Raw genomic sequence first — 19,785 nt, 5'->3', positions numbered from 1 at the left:
CTATTTTATTTCTAATATATGTTAATGATCTGCTAAATATAAATTTAGAAAAATTTAATGGATCTATATATTCATATGCGGATGATACAGTAGTTATTTTCAGTGGTTTTTCTTGGCAGGAAGCATATAGAAATGCTAATATAGGTGCTAACGTTGTTAAAAAATGGCTTAATTCCAACTTCCTTTCTTTAAATATATCTAAATCAACTTTAGTTCCTTTTTCGTTAACAGCTGCCAGTGTTCAAAATTTAAAATTTAGCGATAAATATAGACTAATAATACACAGTGAAAATTGTTTAGATCCCAAAAGTTGTAAATGTCCACCTTTGAAAGAAGCCATGTATGTCAAATATCTGGGTATCATTATTGATCAGAATTTAAAATGGCCTCATCACATTACTTCTCTTTGTAAGAGGCTTCGTAAAACAATTTATAAATTCGTTAATCTTCGATGCTACTTACCTATTAGAGTTCTACGAAATGTTTATTTGGCCATTATTCAGTCTATCATTCAATATGGTATAATTGTTTGGGGTGGAAGTACAAAAATTAATCTTAGTCCGTTAAATTTACTACAAAAACGAATAATTAAAATTTGTTTGAAGAAACGTTTCGATTATCCAACTAAATTAATTTATTCTGAATTTAATGTATTTAATATTGAACAAATTTATAAGTATACGCTGTTAAAATTTTATCATAAAAATCGTAATAAGTTTGTATTACAGACACACAATTATGACACAAGATGAAATATTAATTCAACATTAGTAGAACCTAAATGTCTCACATCTGCTGGTCTAAAGCATAGCATAAATTTTGGCCCTCGGTTGTACAATGCTTTAACTAAATTACACCCAGAACTTCTAACATGTAACCCACTAACATATAACAAGAAAATTAGAAACGTGTTAATATCTTCAATTTGATTAAATAAATTTATAGCCTATGTGTATGAATTAATCAACCTATATTATATTTGTATTCTATAATTTTGAAATATATATTAGTCCAACTTTTCACGTGCGATATTATTCTTCTATAGTGTTAATATTATATTATATAATTCCATTGCCGCTGTAATTATATTTTAGTTCCTATTTTATTTTACTTATTTATTTATATTATTATTTTTTATTTTAATATTATATCTGAACTGCGACCGAGCACGAGCGCTGCTCATTCGGTCTCAAATTTTGTTAATACTACTGTATCTTCTTTTTATATTTCTTGTATTATTTTATTTGTATTTCTCTTTGTTTGTTTTGTAATTATATTTCTTTATTCTATATATTTGAAATAAATAAATAAATTGTGTAATAACAAATAAGAAACATGTTAAAGGAATTGTCATTGCACCAAATGAGTGCTCTCTGGACCAAAATGATCGCAATTTAATTATTTAAATACAATTTCAATTAAGTAACATATTAAACGATTTATCCTTCTAACAAACACGAATGTTCCCTGGATCAAACGTCCTATTTTAATTACGTAATCACTTTATATTTATTTCTAACAGGTGCAGCGGAGCGCACGGGTACGGCTAGTAATTAATAAAACCTTTATGTAATCTGACTGCCCTTACATATAATAAATTTAGGCCTAAGTGATGGCTTAAATCAGTGATGTCAAAGCAAGCGCATTTTTCTCTGATCTTCACGTCGTGCGCGGGCATCAAGCGCTAGGTATGAAAGGAGGAAGAATTATGTATATTACCAATAAGCAGCCTGTTTGATTAAGAAAACAGTGGTGCACAAACTTCAAACGGAATGTGAAATTTGAAGTCATTTTTATGTGGCTTCTTTCTGTTTGATATTTTATATACTGTCTGTAAAACAAAAGTACTAACACCAATTTCTTAATATTGCGCTTATGTTAATAACATAATAAAGAGTTAAAAAGAAATTTTCACATAAATTCCATAGTAGTACTGTTATACTCTACTAAGAGAATGAAACACATCATTCATAAAGAGAGTGATATTCCAAAGAAAGAAACTGAGTATGACACGGTAAGTTGGAATTAATATTAATGGTATCTTTAGCATTATAAAAATAATCAATAAACTAATCAAAACAATATTAGCCTATAGTACAAAGCAAAGTTACCTAGGTATAGTAGTAGTAGTAGTAGTAGGGTTTAAGAAGGGCGCGTCATCTACTATGGCTATTTGCGCTCTTATCTAAAATTCTTAATATAGCAAAGACAGAATAAATAATATAATAATCAGAGTGCTAAAAGAACTAAAAAGCGTTGTCACGGTAAAACGAGGCACAAACCTAGGTATATGTTTTAATTGTAACTAATATTACATAAACAAACACTTAACGCATTATTCGTTTTATGCTTTTAAGGTGATATTGGTGTGCAACTTCCTATCATCAAAATATTAAATTATTTTCTCGAAATCTGCTGACGTTTTTACAACACATTCGTACGGTACATATCTTTTGTTTATGATGTAACAGTAGTTGCTTTGTTAATTCATTTCCTTAAAAACATTTTTCATGCAATTATTTTTAAAATTTTCAGTACACTATTTACACTATTATGTACTTACGATATATTAGATTTACGAAAACATGTTGCAGTACCTGTAAGGCTACTAAATAAACATATCTGAAAATTTCACTTTTCTGTAAAAAAAAAAGTTGAGAAAATATTCATTTTGAATAAAAAAAGCAAACTTGTGAAAAATCAGCATTAAAATTAAAACTCTCATTCTTATAATGCACTTATACTTCTCAGACAAATATAAAAATTAACATGGATACAGTTTTAATAAGTTCTCTTCCCATTATCCATTGAATCAGTGCAGGCCATCCCTGTATATATAACTCGACCAAGCGACATATATTACGTCTTTCGTCTGTGTCTTTCCTTTCCGTTGTAAAGCGCTCAGGCTCTTCTGAGCTCTAAAGCGCGCCTTTGCGCCTATGGGCAACAGTTGACATGACTGGCTTAAATGAATGCGAAACATATTCAGAGCTAATTTCTTCTAAAGACAATATTTATATTTGTTGTAAGGTATGCAATGAAATAATTTAAAACAATATTCACAGAAATGAGCTAGGCATTTTATTAAGTTTATCGAGTGAAAAATCGGTATAAAATAGAAATGTCGTGATAATTCAATGCGTGACAAGTTGATGGCAACTTGAACTGTAGGTAAAAAAATGATAAATCATTACAAATTGCATTTTAAATAGGGGAATTCTTTCTTTTCATATGAAGTATAAAGCATCGTTGGAAGCACAGTTGCTATAATGCTGGCTTAGGACGACAACGAAACTGAGTAGAAATCCTAGCGATGAAAGCATTTGTATTTACGGCGAACAAAGTCAAGCATACCCTTATGAGGATGTCCTCGTTTTACTATGCTATTGTACGAATACTTTTCACAATTCCCCATTCATTAGGATTTCCATCTAAAAAACATGACACTAGTAGTTGTGTTTGTCTTCTTCTTCCGCCTCTCGTGGATTAAGCCATGTTGCCTGTTCCCACGTCAGTTCCACTTCTCGTTTGCCTATTGGCCAGTAGTTTAATGTCTACTACGTACTGTCATTTAGGAGAAAACTTACATGCCTTCACATTCTTGGAAAGATATTTTGGCAGATTTTGAAAAATACTCGAATTCTATCAAAATTAGACTTTTGGGTATTTCAACATGTCCTGGAACAGCTACAGCGAGCTTGCACTCCAAGGAGAGCCTACAGTCTTTCCCCTCCATTACCCCTTCTACCACCTTCTCAAACTCACCCCGCGACGTGTACTCTTTCCATGACATGACAGAGCTTTGAAACAATCAGTGGTTTAGTATGTTACTTTACGATTATAGCACAGTCAAAAAGAAAACATTCGTTCAGTAAGAAATGGGAACTATAATTCGTTTCATAATGTCTGACAGGCGATGTAAATATTGCCGACAGAAGAGAAGATAAGTATTCAACGAATGGAAGAGGTTTCATTCCACGCTTATCTTGAAGTTGGGCGGAGGTATACCGCTTCAGACCGCCCAAATTCGAGACAAGAGTGGAATGAGATCTCTGCCTGCCATTAGTTCAATAGTAATTATCCTTCTCTCTCTTTCTGCCGGCAATGTTTACTTCCCCTCTCAGACACTATGGAGCGAAGTATAGACTGTACTGAAGAAAATTGGAAAGCATTCTGTTTTTATATTGTGTACCAATTTCCTTTATTGCACATTTTAACATCAGACGACTTTTCAGTACGAAGCATGCCAAGGAACGTGGTAAAAATAATATTTCAGATAACAATATTGCTTCTTTTATTTTAGTAGGTTATTTTACTACGCTTTATCAACATCTTAGGTTTTTTAGCGTCCGAATAAGATGTAGGTGATAATGCCGGTGAAATGAGTCCGGGGTCCAGCACCGAAAGTTACCCAGCATTTGCTCATACACCTTGCCTCCCGTTTCAGTTACCTGTCATCATATCATAATCTCTTCACACGCACGCAAAATAGCCGCATTCTAGCCATACCAACACATAAGACATCATCGTATTCATCATCATACACAATCTCGCTTTCGCGCTTGTGGAATACGCTACCCAGTGACATCACAGACTGTCGGAATTTAGTAGCGTTCAAAAGCAAGCTTATTAAGCATTTTCTTACTGCGTAGAGTAGGTTTAATTTTTACTTAATCAATAAAGGAAATGCTTCTCTCTTCTTAACTTTCACAATAAACGTCTAGCTTTTATTAATCAGTTAATCCTTTAGTACTTTGATTTTTATTATGTTTGTAAACTTAATATTAATCGTAATTATAATTGTAATTGTATTCTTAATATTGCAGTTGTAATCCCCGGTAGGGGGGAAGAGACGGCCTGATGGCCTTATCTCTACCAGGTTAAATAAATAAATAAATAAATATAGGGTTGAGGGAAAACCCGGAATAAACCTCAACCAGGTAACTTGTAGAGATGAACAACGATCGAGATAACGAGTATAACAGCGTCCGCAAAGCCGAATACCCTCTCGACAGTGTTGTATTACGTCGCGTCCTTGACATAAAGACTGGTTGTGAGACTTCCGAGACTCGATATTGATCATCTTCCGAAATCCCGAAATCGGTCGGAAGTTTATACCTGACTGAACTTTTATCTACTTTGGCAACTGTTACATATGTATAAACAATCAAGTAGCCTATTTGAAATATCATCTCTACCTTTCAGTGTATAATATTCTGTTCCCCAATCTTTATTTAATTAATAGGCCTTTATTAAAAGGCTAGGAATTTTCTTTTCATATGTTTAAGATCAAGTATGCAATCCCAAGTAAAAAGATATTAATGTCATATTTTATGTTTCTTAGAAATTCAGATTTAATTGAGAATTGTTTTTTTTTTTCTATTTATATAACCATACCTAATATCATATAATGGAACAAGACCTTTTTGATAACTAGGATACTGTTCTGTTTTGTCTCATTTAAACATTTATGCTATTTATTTCAATGATGTATGTTATTAAAAGTTACGAAATCTTTCCACGCCGACCAAATGCTATTTCGAGAATGACGAGCGAGACTCGAAGCGCAGCGGGAATGACAAATGCAGCGAACACAGCGAGCAGGAGCGGCAGTTAGTTTTGTTCATCTCTAGTAACTTGCCCCGACCGGGAATCGAACACGGGCCACTTGATTTCGTGGCCAGACGCGCTAACAGTTAATCCACAGGTGTGGACCGATATTGCTTTTAAAATTCCATTTTTGTCGGATCACTGTAACTATAATAAATTTGTAATTATTTAATTCACTTCTTACTTGAAGCATAGCTGCGTTAAATAATATTTTACTAATAATTTTAATGATTATCATAATATATTTCTACACGACTATGTACCAACAACAACATTTTTTATGTATTATAAGGAATGAGAGAAAGCAGTTGTTAGAAAATCTAAAAAACACAAAAAAAAAACATTCACTAAACTTCGTTCCACAATCCATGACAGAAGAAGTAAACATTGTCGGCAGAGGAGGAGAGAAGTATAATTGCTATTCAACCAATGGCAGAGATGTCATTCCACGCTTGTCTTGAAGATGGGCGGAGTATTAGCGCCTCAGATCGCCCAACTTCAAGTCAAGCGTGGAAAGAGACCTCCGTCATTGGTTCAATAGCAATCATATTTCTCTTCTCCTCTGCTGGCATTGTTTGCATATCCCGCCAGACATTATGGAACGGAGTATAGGTAGGCGTAGTGAACAAGCTACAATATAAAAATTAGTTCGTGCCAGCTACTGTATTTCCAAATACATTTTGGAAAAAGTTAAGCCATTCACAATGGACGAGGGATATATTTAAGACTGTTATTTTTAGCTGCAAAAGATGTTTGCCATAACGCAGTTCAAATATTGTAATATTTCGCGTTTATTTAGAGAATAAACTGATGGTTGGAGTCAAATGAGACACTCGAAAACATGAACATATAACAGTAGTAGTAGTAGTAGTAGTAGTAGTAGTAGTAGTAGTAGTAGCAGTAGGGTTTAAAAAGGGCTTGTCAGCTACTATGGCTATTTGGGTACTTATCTAAAATTTTCATAAAACAAAGACATAAATAATATAACAATCAGAGTGCTAAAGAAACTAAAAAGCATTGTCACGGTAAACCGAGGTACATAAAGACATATAACATTAAGCGTATGCAAAACATACGTATAAATAATTCTGAATTAATAAAACTATTTGAGAACATGATAATCCTACAGAAGAATTAGACCGAAAGAGGCGTCATATTTATTTAACAATTGCGTACTGAGAATAGTATAAGAGTACCAAGCACGCAGTTTTACATTCTGGTAACTAATACTTTCCACAGAAAAATCTGCAACTAATCACTGTTCAACTTATAAATGAATTGATGTATTGCCGTCGTACTGTCCACATCAAACATCATGTGCGGACGGATCGCCATTTCAATGCAAAAAAACGATTGTTAAGCATGTCGAAATAGGCTGTGACCTGCTTCGACAATAATCTCTATTTCCACTGGCACTAAAAGTGTTTTCTTGCTGGCGCGATCCAGGTCCCCAAACACACATCTTCACAGACGCCAAAAATGATTTAACGCTGGTGTAGCCGAGGCTCCCAAACATCAACTGTCCAGAAATTTTCACCCAGACCTCTAGAAAACTTAAGAACTAAAATTGTACGTCTCATTAGCATGTACCATTACTGCGGCGATACATCCATTGATGACTACGTATAACATAATCATGATCTTGAGCATTAACATCATGATTATGGTGTTACAGTAGGCTTACTTAAGGCTTAGAATTTTCCCTCTCTTTTATATTTGGCCTAAATTTGCTCTGACAATTGAATAAAATGTGCGAAGATATTTCACAAAATAACATTTCATCAACAAGTTTCATTAGATAAGACTAAATTTTGGACAATACTATACAGTATATACAGATATTTTGTCAATATTGCTTATATGTCAACACTTTTTTGTATGTATATATGTACAGTATATATGTACTGTATGTATGTATGTATGTATGTACGTATGTGTGTATGTATGTATATATGTATGTATGTATGTATGCAGGCATGTTACTAGTATGTATAGCTCGCGCAAGGAAGGATTACCGAGAAGCAATGGTGGCGTTGCTGTCTATTTTGACGTGTGTATGTAGGCACGCCAAGGGGGCGAGAGGTACGGACCGATGGAAGTACTGTCTCTTCCAAGAAGATGACACAGGAGGACATTGCTGTGGAAATAAGGAACGTAGCAAGAGAAAAATTCGAAGCTAATTAAACGCGCAACATATGTTTACGAATGAAATAATAATACCGTGCGATACAAGACACGCATTCACATGCAATGGAAAAAACTAAAGTCGTAATGTAACTATCACAACGCAAGATTGATTCTATCGATGTCATTTCTCTTCTGCCTGTACTCTTGAATATCAAGCTATCTCGTGACCTATCCTGTCGCCCCCTCTGTCTTTCGCATTGTTTGATTTGCATACCTTCCGTCGGTACTCCCTACTTGCGATACCTATACGTACTATATGCCAGTAGTTAGTATCAATAGTATTTATATTTTATTTGCTTACCTCTTCTCAGAGATGACAAGCTCACTAGTGCATAGTCTGCCCACTTTGACCACAACGGACTTCCTTTGTAGTGATATTACATGTCATGTTACATGAAGTACTTGATGAATTTAATACTAAAATATCAATCGAACACAAAATATTATAACATGGACTATTTTCTAGCTATCTAGTAACCTAACCTAAGTAAGCTTGTTTATCACATAGGATAATGGCCACCGTCTCACTGATAAAAGTTACTGTCGGTGTATTCGCGTAGTTCCACGTTTTCCTTGTAGATGTCGTCCGTATTGGTTTACCTTTATGCCAGGAGTTTCACCTGGTGGTTATGACTTACTGGAATATACAATTAAATCTTCTCCATTTTTTTATGTTTTATGTAACTTTTTTGTTTATATTAACTTATCTGTGTTAATAAATTTACTTTCAAGTTCTATACCTTCTATATTACAGTATATGGGTCGCAACGATAGGTTCATTTGCCTCAACTATTTAAATTGGCTTCAAATGCTTAAATATGACTGCGGACATGTTCTTTAGTGACGCTTCATTTTGAATTCATTCAGAATTTAAAATTATACATTCACACATGCATAGTCAACGAATATTGTGGAAGTATTCTCCCTTCCACTTCAATATTTAATACTTAGTAAAATATCGTACATAATTTGCATTGAAAACTTTAAATAAAATACTGGCATTACTTTCGGAATGAATTCAGAAATCACCTACGCGTCTGGCAGTTTAGGCAATGATTCAGACTTATAATAAGGAGACTCGAGATGTGATGATTCTCTACACAATTATCTCACCATAGTTGGCAAATAAAAACAAATCTGTGTGTCAGTACTATTCAAAGCAGTCACAAAATAGTATGAAGCTTCAAGGTTGCTGGCAGCCCAGCAAATTGAGGAACCGAATTGCCGTAGGGTAGCTAGCAGTGGTCTGCATCGGACGTTTTCGCTCGAGCGCCACGTAGTTCATAGCATAATCCGAAGGTAGCGCACATACATGATGGGTAAAATTGTCACGAGCCATAAATCCTCGACCGGTATAAGCCGAGCGTTAGACATTCGTTCTTGTAACAGTGATGAACTGTGTAGTAACATCATAGATGTTTATCATTTCAAAACTTTGCAGTGTTTAACTAACCTCTCCATAATACAACTACAAAACTTGCTTTAAAATGTAATATAAATGTTGTAGCTAAATGTTTCCCCCCCCCCACACAGGAATGATTTTCTTTTTGCCACATCTGATAGATGTTATTAGATGTAAATGTAATTATTATAAACGGAGAACACAATCACGACAATGCAAGAACTGTATCAAGTTTTCTAGTAATAATAATAATAATAATAATAATAATAATAATAATCATAATAATAATAACAATAATAATAATCTCTAATAATTAGTGTATCAATCTTTGCGTCTGTAACAGTTGTGCAGCATGATTATTCGTTTCATTATATTTTCTGCGACGTTATCTCTGTACTAATATTGTTATTAATCTACTGCTATATCAATAATATTTTGTAAAGCGTTTCTACATTGTCGCAATGTATAGGTGGAACACTATGTATGGACCTATCATATTATTATATATGTGGTAAATCAAATATTGAATAATTATTAATTAGCAATAATAACTGTATATCGAAGTTTTTCATACTATTTTATTTATAACTTCATGTTCCTGTTTTGGTACGTTCCATTGACTCTTCCATTAAATGTTTGTCATAAACTCAGAAAATAAAGCCTTATTTTTACCGTGTGAGCAAAGCATACGTGTATCTTATCTGTCGCCTTCCATACAAGATAAGACATGTCGGTGAGATGACCTTGTATTGTGCTTCTATTTATTACGAGCGTATCACGACCGATCGTATCTCACTCGAGGGTGCGACACTCGACCGAGTTCAAGCGAGCGATTTATCTCCAATGCAGCACTCTGGTAGCTAGATAGTCACTCACCCTCCTTTGAATAGTGTAACTGAAACCTTTCTCTACCCTGCGTTGGCTAAGCGACCAGACCTTCAGTTTGTCACGCAGGCAGTCTGGGGTCGAGTCCCGGTCAGGCCAGAATTTTTCATACATCCACAGTGTCACTTGTGGCGGACAAGTTCTCGGTTGGAGTTTTCTCAGTGTTCTCTCGTTTCCCCATATTAAGCACCCACATCATTCCGTCAACAATTCTCTACATCATCTCCATTCCATACCATTCCCCGAACGTAGGGTGGCAGGTTGAGGGTTAACGCAATAGATCGATAAAGGTCGCAGTGCTGGGTCATGATGCCCCGTATCGAAAATTCTATTGCACTTCATTCCTAGTCTTTTTCTAGCAATTCTTCCCTTTTATGATCGTTCACAAGAACGAAATTCGTTTAAACATCCAAGTATTCAGTCAGTCTTATGCTGGTGAACATATGCAAATGAGCGTTATTTGTTAAATGCTATCGAGAAAACATAATAGTAATAATACGAATGTCAAGGGAAAACTTCGAGTTTTCTTTCGTGGCTGTTTAAGCATTATTAATTATGCATTCTAATGTATAGTATTGAAGAATATATTACAGTTTAATTATGCATTCCAATGTACAGTCTCGAAGAAATTGCAAGAGTGGCGTGATTTCTAACAACAGTTGTGATAAATAATTAAGAAAAATTTAACTTTGTTGTCAAAAATCGAAAAAAAAAAATTGTATGAAGCAACTATGGAATTCACAACATATTTTAGCGTCAGAATACTAGCCAATTAACGAAATGACATTTCTGAATAGTTCATTCTTTATCTGTAATATTATTTTACCTTTAAAACAAAGAATAATGGTATTTTACAAACTACTTCAAATTAGTGTAGCTATGAAGATATCGAGATTAGGACAAATGTTTATATGACTTTTTTTGCTCATAATGTCTTCGGAATTAAGCTCCGTAAGTGATGGTAAATTCTCATGAATCAACCTCTAGCTATATAGGTAGCAGATCCATTCAATATTTATAAACACAAACAATTCTTCAGTTGAAGTAAAAATACTTAAAACCTTTTCTTTCAAAAACGTGCATTGCAATACACTGTGTCCGGGACAAAATTTACCAATAAGAAAGTTTAATAACTCGCGTAATAATGGAGATAGGAAAATGAAATTTGCGGCAAACGAAAGAGGGACATTTTAAGTTTTATGTGTGATGTTGGCAACATTTGGTCATTGTTGTTGACATAGCTGTAATTAAAATGGCGTTCATAGTGCAACAAAAAGTTCAATGCTGCCATTGGCTTGCCGAATGCAAGTATCCGAAGATAGTGGAGAGAAGATTTAGACAACAGTGGCCTGAGAAGCAACCACCAGATAGGCACACAATAACAACTTGGCATAGAAAGCTTCTTGAGACCGGTTCTCTTGTAGAGAAAACACCACGCGGGAAGAAAGTGACAGAAGCGCAAGTCGACAGAATTCAGCAAGCTTTCCAACGGAGCCCCTGTAAGTCTGTTCGCCGTGCCAGCAGGGAACTTGCAATTCCAAAGTCAACTATCCACGATGTTCTGCACAAGAGGTTACGTCTGCATGCATACAAGATTCAATTGGTTCAAAAGTTGAAACCAAACGACTTGCCTGCACGATATGATTTCGCTAGTGACATGCTGTTGAAAATTGATATTGAAAATGGATATCTGCAGAAGGTCGTGTTTAGTGAGGAGTCCGCCTTCCACGTCTGTGTGATCGTCAACAAGCATAATTGTCGCATCTGGGGATCAGAAAATCCGCATGTAGTGAGGGAATTGGAAAGGGACAGCCCTAATATTAATGTCTGGTGCGGACTTACACATGAAACTGTGATTGGACCGTTCTTTTTTGTGGAAAACACTATCAATGGAAATGTGTATCTTCATATGCTGCAAAATTACGCCATTCCTCAAATTCCACAGGGATATGTTTTCCAACAAGACGGAGCTCCGCCTCATTATGCATTACATGGTACAGATCACTTGAATGAATGCTTTCCTCAGCGATGGATTGGTCGAGGTGGACCTACAGGATAAAAACATTGTGTACAAGACTGTAGTGGCAGATTTGGAGGATCTGCGTCGGAGAATTGTCGCTGCTTGTGCAACTGTCACTCCAGAGATGTTACGAAACACAAGGCAAGAACTTGAATATCGCCTGGACATCTGTCGTGCTACAAGAGGTGCACACATAGAAGTTTATTAGTGGTCATTCGAAACTTTGGAAGTCCCTTTGTCAATTCCCGCAAACAGCATTTTCATCCATCAATTATTTGGTGAGTTATTAAACTTTCTTATTGGTAAATTTTGTCCCGGACACCCTGTATTATATTTATTATCACTGCATTGTTAGCGCTGAAGAAAATTCCGGAGTCAATTATTGTTATTCAGTCTGTAATTGAAGAATTTAATTCTTGGCGTATTCATTTACTTTATGTTTCCGAAAATAATAAAAAAAACGTAAGTTAGGTTAAAGTCCTATTTAATTTAAAATAAGTCTTATTTCTCACTTTCCTGAAAATCGCCATTTTCACAGCTTCAATACTTATAATAATTTAGCAAATTCAGTTTCTACATCATTGGAAAATAAATAAAAAATTTACTGCCAAGATAGGAGGTAATGTGATAGACAAGCTCCAATATTTCATCAATTACAATAATTTTTGTTATAATGTGATCTGAAGCAGGAAATCCAATTCTTTGTACCCTTTTTTTCCTTGGAAAATTTCGATATGTGGCCTTTATAAATGTTATACAGGGTGTTTAAAAATACGGGACATAATTTCAGGTATGTAGCCTATTTCCCACATATAGACAATCAAAATAGTTCATTACAACATGTGTCCGGAAATGCTTTATTTCCGAGTTATGGCCTTCACAACATTTAAATTCACCGGAACGTTTTTCTTTCCGCAGGTCGTTGTCATTACAGAAGATGTTCAAAATGTCCACGTCCTGCTTGAATACAGACCTCACATCGATGTCTCATTGACCTGCGAACACGATCCCAAACTCCAGGAGTATTGCGTATGTCCTCAGAACATGCCACAATTCGATTCCGAAGGGATTTCAAATCAGGCACCGGAGACGAATAAACCAATGATTTTAAATGGCCCCCACAAGTAGAAATCGAGAGGGTTCAGATCAGGTGAGCGTGGAGGCCAAGCAATTGGGCCACCTCTACCTATCCATCGATCAGGAAACCTTCGATCCAAGTACCGGCGAGCAGTACGACTGAAGTGTCCAGGAGCGCCATCATGCAAGAAGTGAATGTGTTGACGATTGATCAGTGGAGTGTCTTCTAAAACATGAGGTATGGTGTTTTCCAGGAAGTTTGTGTACGCCTGCCCCGTAAGTCAGTTTACAAGTACATGGGTCCAACTAATCGATCACCAATGATACCGGCCCACATGTTGAGGGAGAACCGCACCTGGTGATGAGATGGAACAGTTGCACGTGGGTTTTCATACGCCCATACATGCTGATTGTGGAAATTTGTTATGCCATCTCGTGTGAACTGTGCTTCATCTGTAAATAATACTAAGGCAGGAAAGTTCGGATTTACACCACACTGCTGCAAGAACCACTGACAGAACCTAACTCGTGCAGGGTAATCTGCTGGTGACAGGGCCTGTACACGTTGCAAATAATAAGGATACAATTGATACTCTTTCAACAGTCTCCAGACAGTCGTATGAGGAACACTGACTTACAACGCTACCTTTCGTGTGCTGATAGAAGGAGTCATGTTCACAGCCTCCAGAATCTCCTCCTGTACTTCTGGAGTTGTAGATCTTGGTCGTCCCCTTCCCAAACCAGGAGAGTTAAATTTTCCATACTCGCACAGACGGTAGTGGAGACGTACAAATGTCTTCCGATCTGGACATTGTCGCTGTGGGTACCTCTCCTGGTACAAACGACGAGGCAGCGCAGCATTGCCGTCCGCCTTACCGTACATGAAGTGTATCTCTGCCAGCTCTTGATTTGAATACATGTCGCAGAGTCTAACGCCTACACAACACTGAATATAACTTTCGCCTCGGAATGAACTGTCAGAGTGCCCTCTTAATGTCTCCTTTGACGGCAACGACCTGCGGAAAGAAAAACGTTCCGGTGAATTTCAATGTTGTGAAGGCCATAACTCGGAAATAAAGCATTTCCGGACACATGTTGTAATGAACTATTTTGATTGTCTACATGTGGGAAATACATACCTGAAATTATGCCCCGTATTTTTGAAACACCCTGTATAATAAGTGAACTACTGTTTGTAATATTGTATTTTTAACGGGAGATAATGAGCTGGTAATCTCTAAATGTCAATGTATTACACATCAATCTTAATTTTTATTTTGCTTTTAGATTCAATAATATACAGTAATTAATAATTTAATAACGGTGTTATATTTCGTCTCAGAAACTGTGTAACACGTGCTAATTAACGATTCTGGAAGAACAAAACTAATTAACTTTGTACAATTTACAATTTTTAATGATGTTTATAGCTTTTGTTTTGTAAACAAATGCAATTTTTCCTCGTTACAATGTGTTTAATTAAGCAATAAGAAGGTCTATTTTAATATTTAGATCATTAGTGTGCTTTTCCTCTAAATAAATAAAATGTGAGCAAGCAATAAACAGTCGAGGACTGGTAATATGAAATGAGTTCCTTCTCGTACAGCCCAGACAATATGCCTCCGGTGATGTAAAGCAGACAATATAAATTATAGTTTAAATATTTCCTGGTGTACATCCTCAGAAGAAATGTAATGTTAATTATTCAGTTTCTTTGTTCAGAGTATAATTTGTTACGGCTCACTTAGATTATACATTCGCGGTAACATATTTTACACAATTTTAAATTGTAACATTGTAGACGACAAATTAGTTTTATCTAATGAGAGCCCATTTAAAACTTAGTAACAAGCATTATGAGTGAGAATTTCATAAAAATTCTCGTAAATCTAATTTTATAAATGAAAAAACATTACGTAAAATAGTATATTGTAATACTAGTGCAAGGAAGGGATTCATTACAATACGAGGGTGAAATTTGACGCACGCGTTTTATTGGCACTATCACGATTTGGAAGATTTCAGTTTCTTGTAATGATGAACTCAACCACTAAGCTTACACTAATTCATGGAACAGTTTTATTGTCACTATCACGATCTGAAGATACCAGTTTCTTGTAATCCTGAACTCAACCACTAAGTTTACACTAACTCATGAGACAGTTTTATTATCACTATCAAGACCTGAGGATACCAGTTTCTTGTAATGATAAACTCAACCACTAAGTTTACATGAACTCATAAAATAGATTTATTGTCACTTTCACGATCTGGAAGATATCAGTTTCTTGTAATGATGAACTCAACCACTAAGTTTACATTAACTCATAAAACAGTTTTATTGTCACTTTCACGATCTGGAGGATACCAGTTTCTTGAAATGATGAACTCAACCACTAAGTTTACACTAACTCATAAAACAGTTTTATTGTCACCATCACGATTTGAAGATACCAGTTTCTTGTAATGATGAACTCAACCACTATGTTTATATTAACTCATAAAACAGTTTTATTGTCACTATCACGATCAGAAGAATGCCAGTTTCTTGTAATGCTGAACTCAACCAATAAGTTTACATTAACTCATAAAATAGTTTTATTGTCACTTTCACGATCTGGAGGATACCAGTTTCTTGTAATGATGAACTCTACCATTAAGTTTACACTAACTCATAAAACAGTTTTATTGTCACTATCACGATTTGAAATACCAGTTTCTTGTAATGATGAACTCAACCACTAAGTTTACATTAACTCATAAAACAGTTTTATTGTCACTTTCACGATCTGGAGGATACCAGTTTCTTGCAATGCTGAACTCAACCACTAAGTGGCCTGACGGCCTTATCTCTACCAGGTTAAATAAATAAATCTAATCTAATCTAATCTAAGTTTACACTAACTCATAAATCAGTTTCATTGTCACTATCACGATCTAAAGAATACCAGTTTCCTGCAATGCTGAACTCAACCACTAAATTCACACTAACTCATGAATCAGTTTTATTATCACTATCAAGACCTGAGGATACCAGTTTCTTGTAATGATAAACTCAACCACTAAGTTTACATCAACTCATAAAATAGATTTATTGTCACTTTCACGATCTGGAAGATATCAGTTTCTTGTAATGATGAACTCAACCACTAAGTTTACATTAACTCATAAAACAGTTTTATTGTCACTTTCACGATCTGGAGGATACCAGTTTCTTGAAATGATGAACTCAACCACTAAGTTTACACTAACTCATAAAACAGTTTTATTGTCACCATCACGATTTGAAGATACCAGTTTCTTGTAATGATGAACTCAACCACTATGTTTATATTAACTCATAAAACAGTTTTATTGTCACTATCACGATCAGAAGAATGCCAGTTTCTTGTAATGCTGAACTCAACCAATAAGTTTACATTAACTCATAAAATAGTTTTATTGTCACTTTCACGATCTGGAGGATACCAGTTTCTTGTAATGATGAACTCTACCATTAAGTTTACACTAACTCATAAAACAGTTTTATTGTCACTATCACGATTTGAAATACCAGTTTCTTGTAATGATGAACTCAACCACTAAGTTTACATTAACTCATAAAACAGTTTTATTGTCACTTTCACGATCTGGAGGATACCAGTTTCTTGCAATGCTGAACTCAACCACTAAGTGGCCTGACGGCCTTATCTCTACCAGGTTAAATAAATAAATCTAATCTAATCTAATCTAAGTTTACACTAACTCATAAATCAGTTTCATTGTCACTATCACGATCTAAAGAATACCAGTTTCCTGCAATGCTGAACTCAACCACTAAATTCACACTAACTCATGAATCAGTTTTATTGTCACTATCACGATCTGAAGAATACCAGTTTCTTGCAATGCTGAATTCAACCACTAAGTTTACACTAACTCATGAAATAGTTTTATTGTCACTATCACGATCTGGAGGATACCAGACTAAGTTTACACTAACTCATGAAACTGAATGGAAGTTTCAATTACAATAATTTTATAACTAATTAAGAATTAACATATTAGGGGCAGACAAATGGAAACTGGTCACCATACGTAGTATCGCCGCGGCCTCATACTTAACATGCGGGGTGCTTTTAAAACATAATTTTGCCGACCGTTTGTTGCTCTGTAGGTTTGACTCTAAGCGTCACGTTGTAACGTCTACTTTCTCGGTAAGGAAAAGTAGTAGTTTGTGATATCGTTAAGTGGCTATTATTATTATTATTATTATTATTATTATTATTATTATTATTATTATTATTATTATTATTATTATTATTATTATTATTTCATATACGAGTACGTTGACATTCTTAACTCTTAATAATAACTCCTTAATAATAATTTTTATTCACATACCTTAATATTCGTCCTCAGCACAAGACATTGCAACTTCGGTTTTAGTCCACGTGGATTAGACAAGTAGGTGTCATTTTATAGTGGAAGCAGCTTATTGGTTGCAACATTCAATTGAGGCGAGTGATTGGTGCGGCGACACAAGAAATTGAAAACAATAATACAATTAAATTTCAAAGTCTTGCCGAATATATCTCAAGGCGGGTAAGTTGGTATTACTGCAATTTGATCGCTGAATTGACATCTGGCGGGGTCTCGCGAAAGTACAGTTATAACCTCGCTTACACACTAGTGGTTAGTTTATTATGCTGGAAGTGAGGTTAGAGATATGTATGTTTAAAATCACTAATGGAGGCAGGTAAAAAAGAACAGCGAGATGTAGTGAGATTTTTGACTGTTACGCACGAGGCCGCTCAAAGACCTGCCGAATGTTAAGCATGAAACCGCGGCGATAATAATACAGAACACTTCTTCTGATTAGAACAGATATTTACAGACACGGAAATAAAATTTGAAGCTCCCTTTCTGTATGTTTCGTTTACAACATATTGTGCATGTGCAGTAAACAAGAGTCCCAGTCGGAATCGTCCTCTGAAAGTTCCTGCAAAAGTTGAATTTTATAAGGATGTTGCTTGGCAATTTTAAGGATTTTCATCAGGGAACTTTGGCTTATATTCTATTCTAACGCCAAATTTGTAGTAGATACTTTTGGATTGTCTTGCACACGTAGTAGAACGTCCAATGAAGTTATATCATCAGTTGCACTTTTCGGGTGACCTGATCTTGGTAAGTCATTTATGCTTCCAGTTTCAGTTAATTTTCTTACGATTCTCGTCACTGCTGTATGTGGAATTGGTTTGCGATCCGGATGCATACCATTAAATAAATTCGCCGCCTCTCGATCAGATCATTGTCTGTCTCCATAGCCAATAATCGTTAAAATTTGAATTCTTTCCCTTTCGCTCAACATCAGACAAAATTATTTAACAAACTAGAATGTCTGATTCAATTCCTAAAATAAGATGTCTGTATCAATAAATATGTTTCCATGGATATAAAAAATGGACAATCAAATTACAGTAAACAAAAGATACGTTTTATGCTATTCCATGGATATAATCGAAGGACAGTCAAATCACAGTAAACAAAAGAAGCGTTTTACTGGTAGGCTTATTATTCGATAGGCGTACAATTTTCTGTTTTCTTGATTTGGCAACACTGAATTTGTACAGAAATATCAAGTGGGGATCCTTATTCAATAGTTCTTAATGAGCATTATTCAAAAATATAAAAAATTTTGGATGTTCCATTTAAAATAAGAAAGTTGGAGTTAGTAGTAAAAAACTCGGTAATACCATTATTGTGCTCATAGTATATGGTTATCCCCACAAACCAAGTTTCATGTCATTAAACCATGCTTCGAAAGTTATTTAGGTGGTGCGAAACTTTTAACTAACTCTGTATAATGCTATTTGTGGATGGTCATGCGAAATTGTTCCCTACAGATAAATTAACTCGCATCAATACTCGTTCCAAATTTTAATTTCGTATGTGTACTTGAACCCAACAGTGACTTAAATTCTAGGAGTAGAAGATAATAACTCTAGAAAGAACACAGTCTAGGATCTTTTACCTATTCTTTCAAGAGTGTTCTTCTTAATCGTTACCTACAATATTTAATTTTCTAACCCCTTTGATTAAGAAAAATATATTTCCTGAAGAAATAGGTAAAAAATCCTAGACTATGCTGTTTATGTAGTCCTTTAAAACATTCCAGGAAAAGAATCATGCAGATATTTAATTAATTGTATATTTTACTATGTAAATACTTTACGGTTGTAATAAAATTATGCATAATTTTACATTATTTTTACAAGTAACCATTAACTAATTTAATATTCTGAATAGTGCTTTATAAAGTGTAATGTATATGTATATTACGCATGAAAAGTATTGTTCATTGAATAGATATTTGTTAAAAAGGCTAAAGTCATATTTTTTTTCGAAAATCACTTTCTTAGCTTAAAATGTTCTTTGAATATGGAGACATTGATTTCTGTTAGAAGAACCCACAAACGTCCACCGTAAGTGGCAACTATACGGCATTCAATATCGCGATTTTTGTTAAAAGGGCAGAAGTGTAGGACATGTGCCTTTTTAACAAACAACATTATGCACTTGGAAATTTAGATGTTGGCTAAACTTCATCACTAAGTTATTTCAG

This window comes from Periplaneta americana, chromosome 5, assembly GCF_040183065.1.
Source record: "Periplaneta americana isolate PAMFEO1 chromosome 5, P.americana_PAMFEO1_priV1, whole genome shotgun sequence".
Lineage (NCBI taxonomy): Eukaryota > Metazoa > Arthropoda > Insecta > Blattodea > Blattidae > Periplaneta > Periplaneta americana.
Note: the sequence above shows the minus strand (reverse complement) of the source record.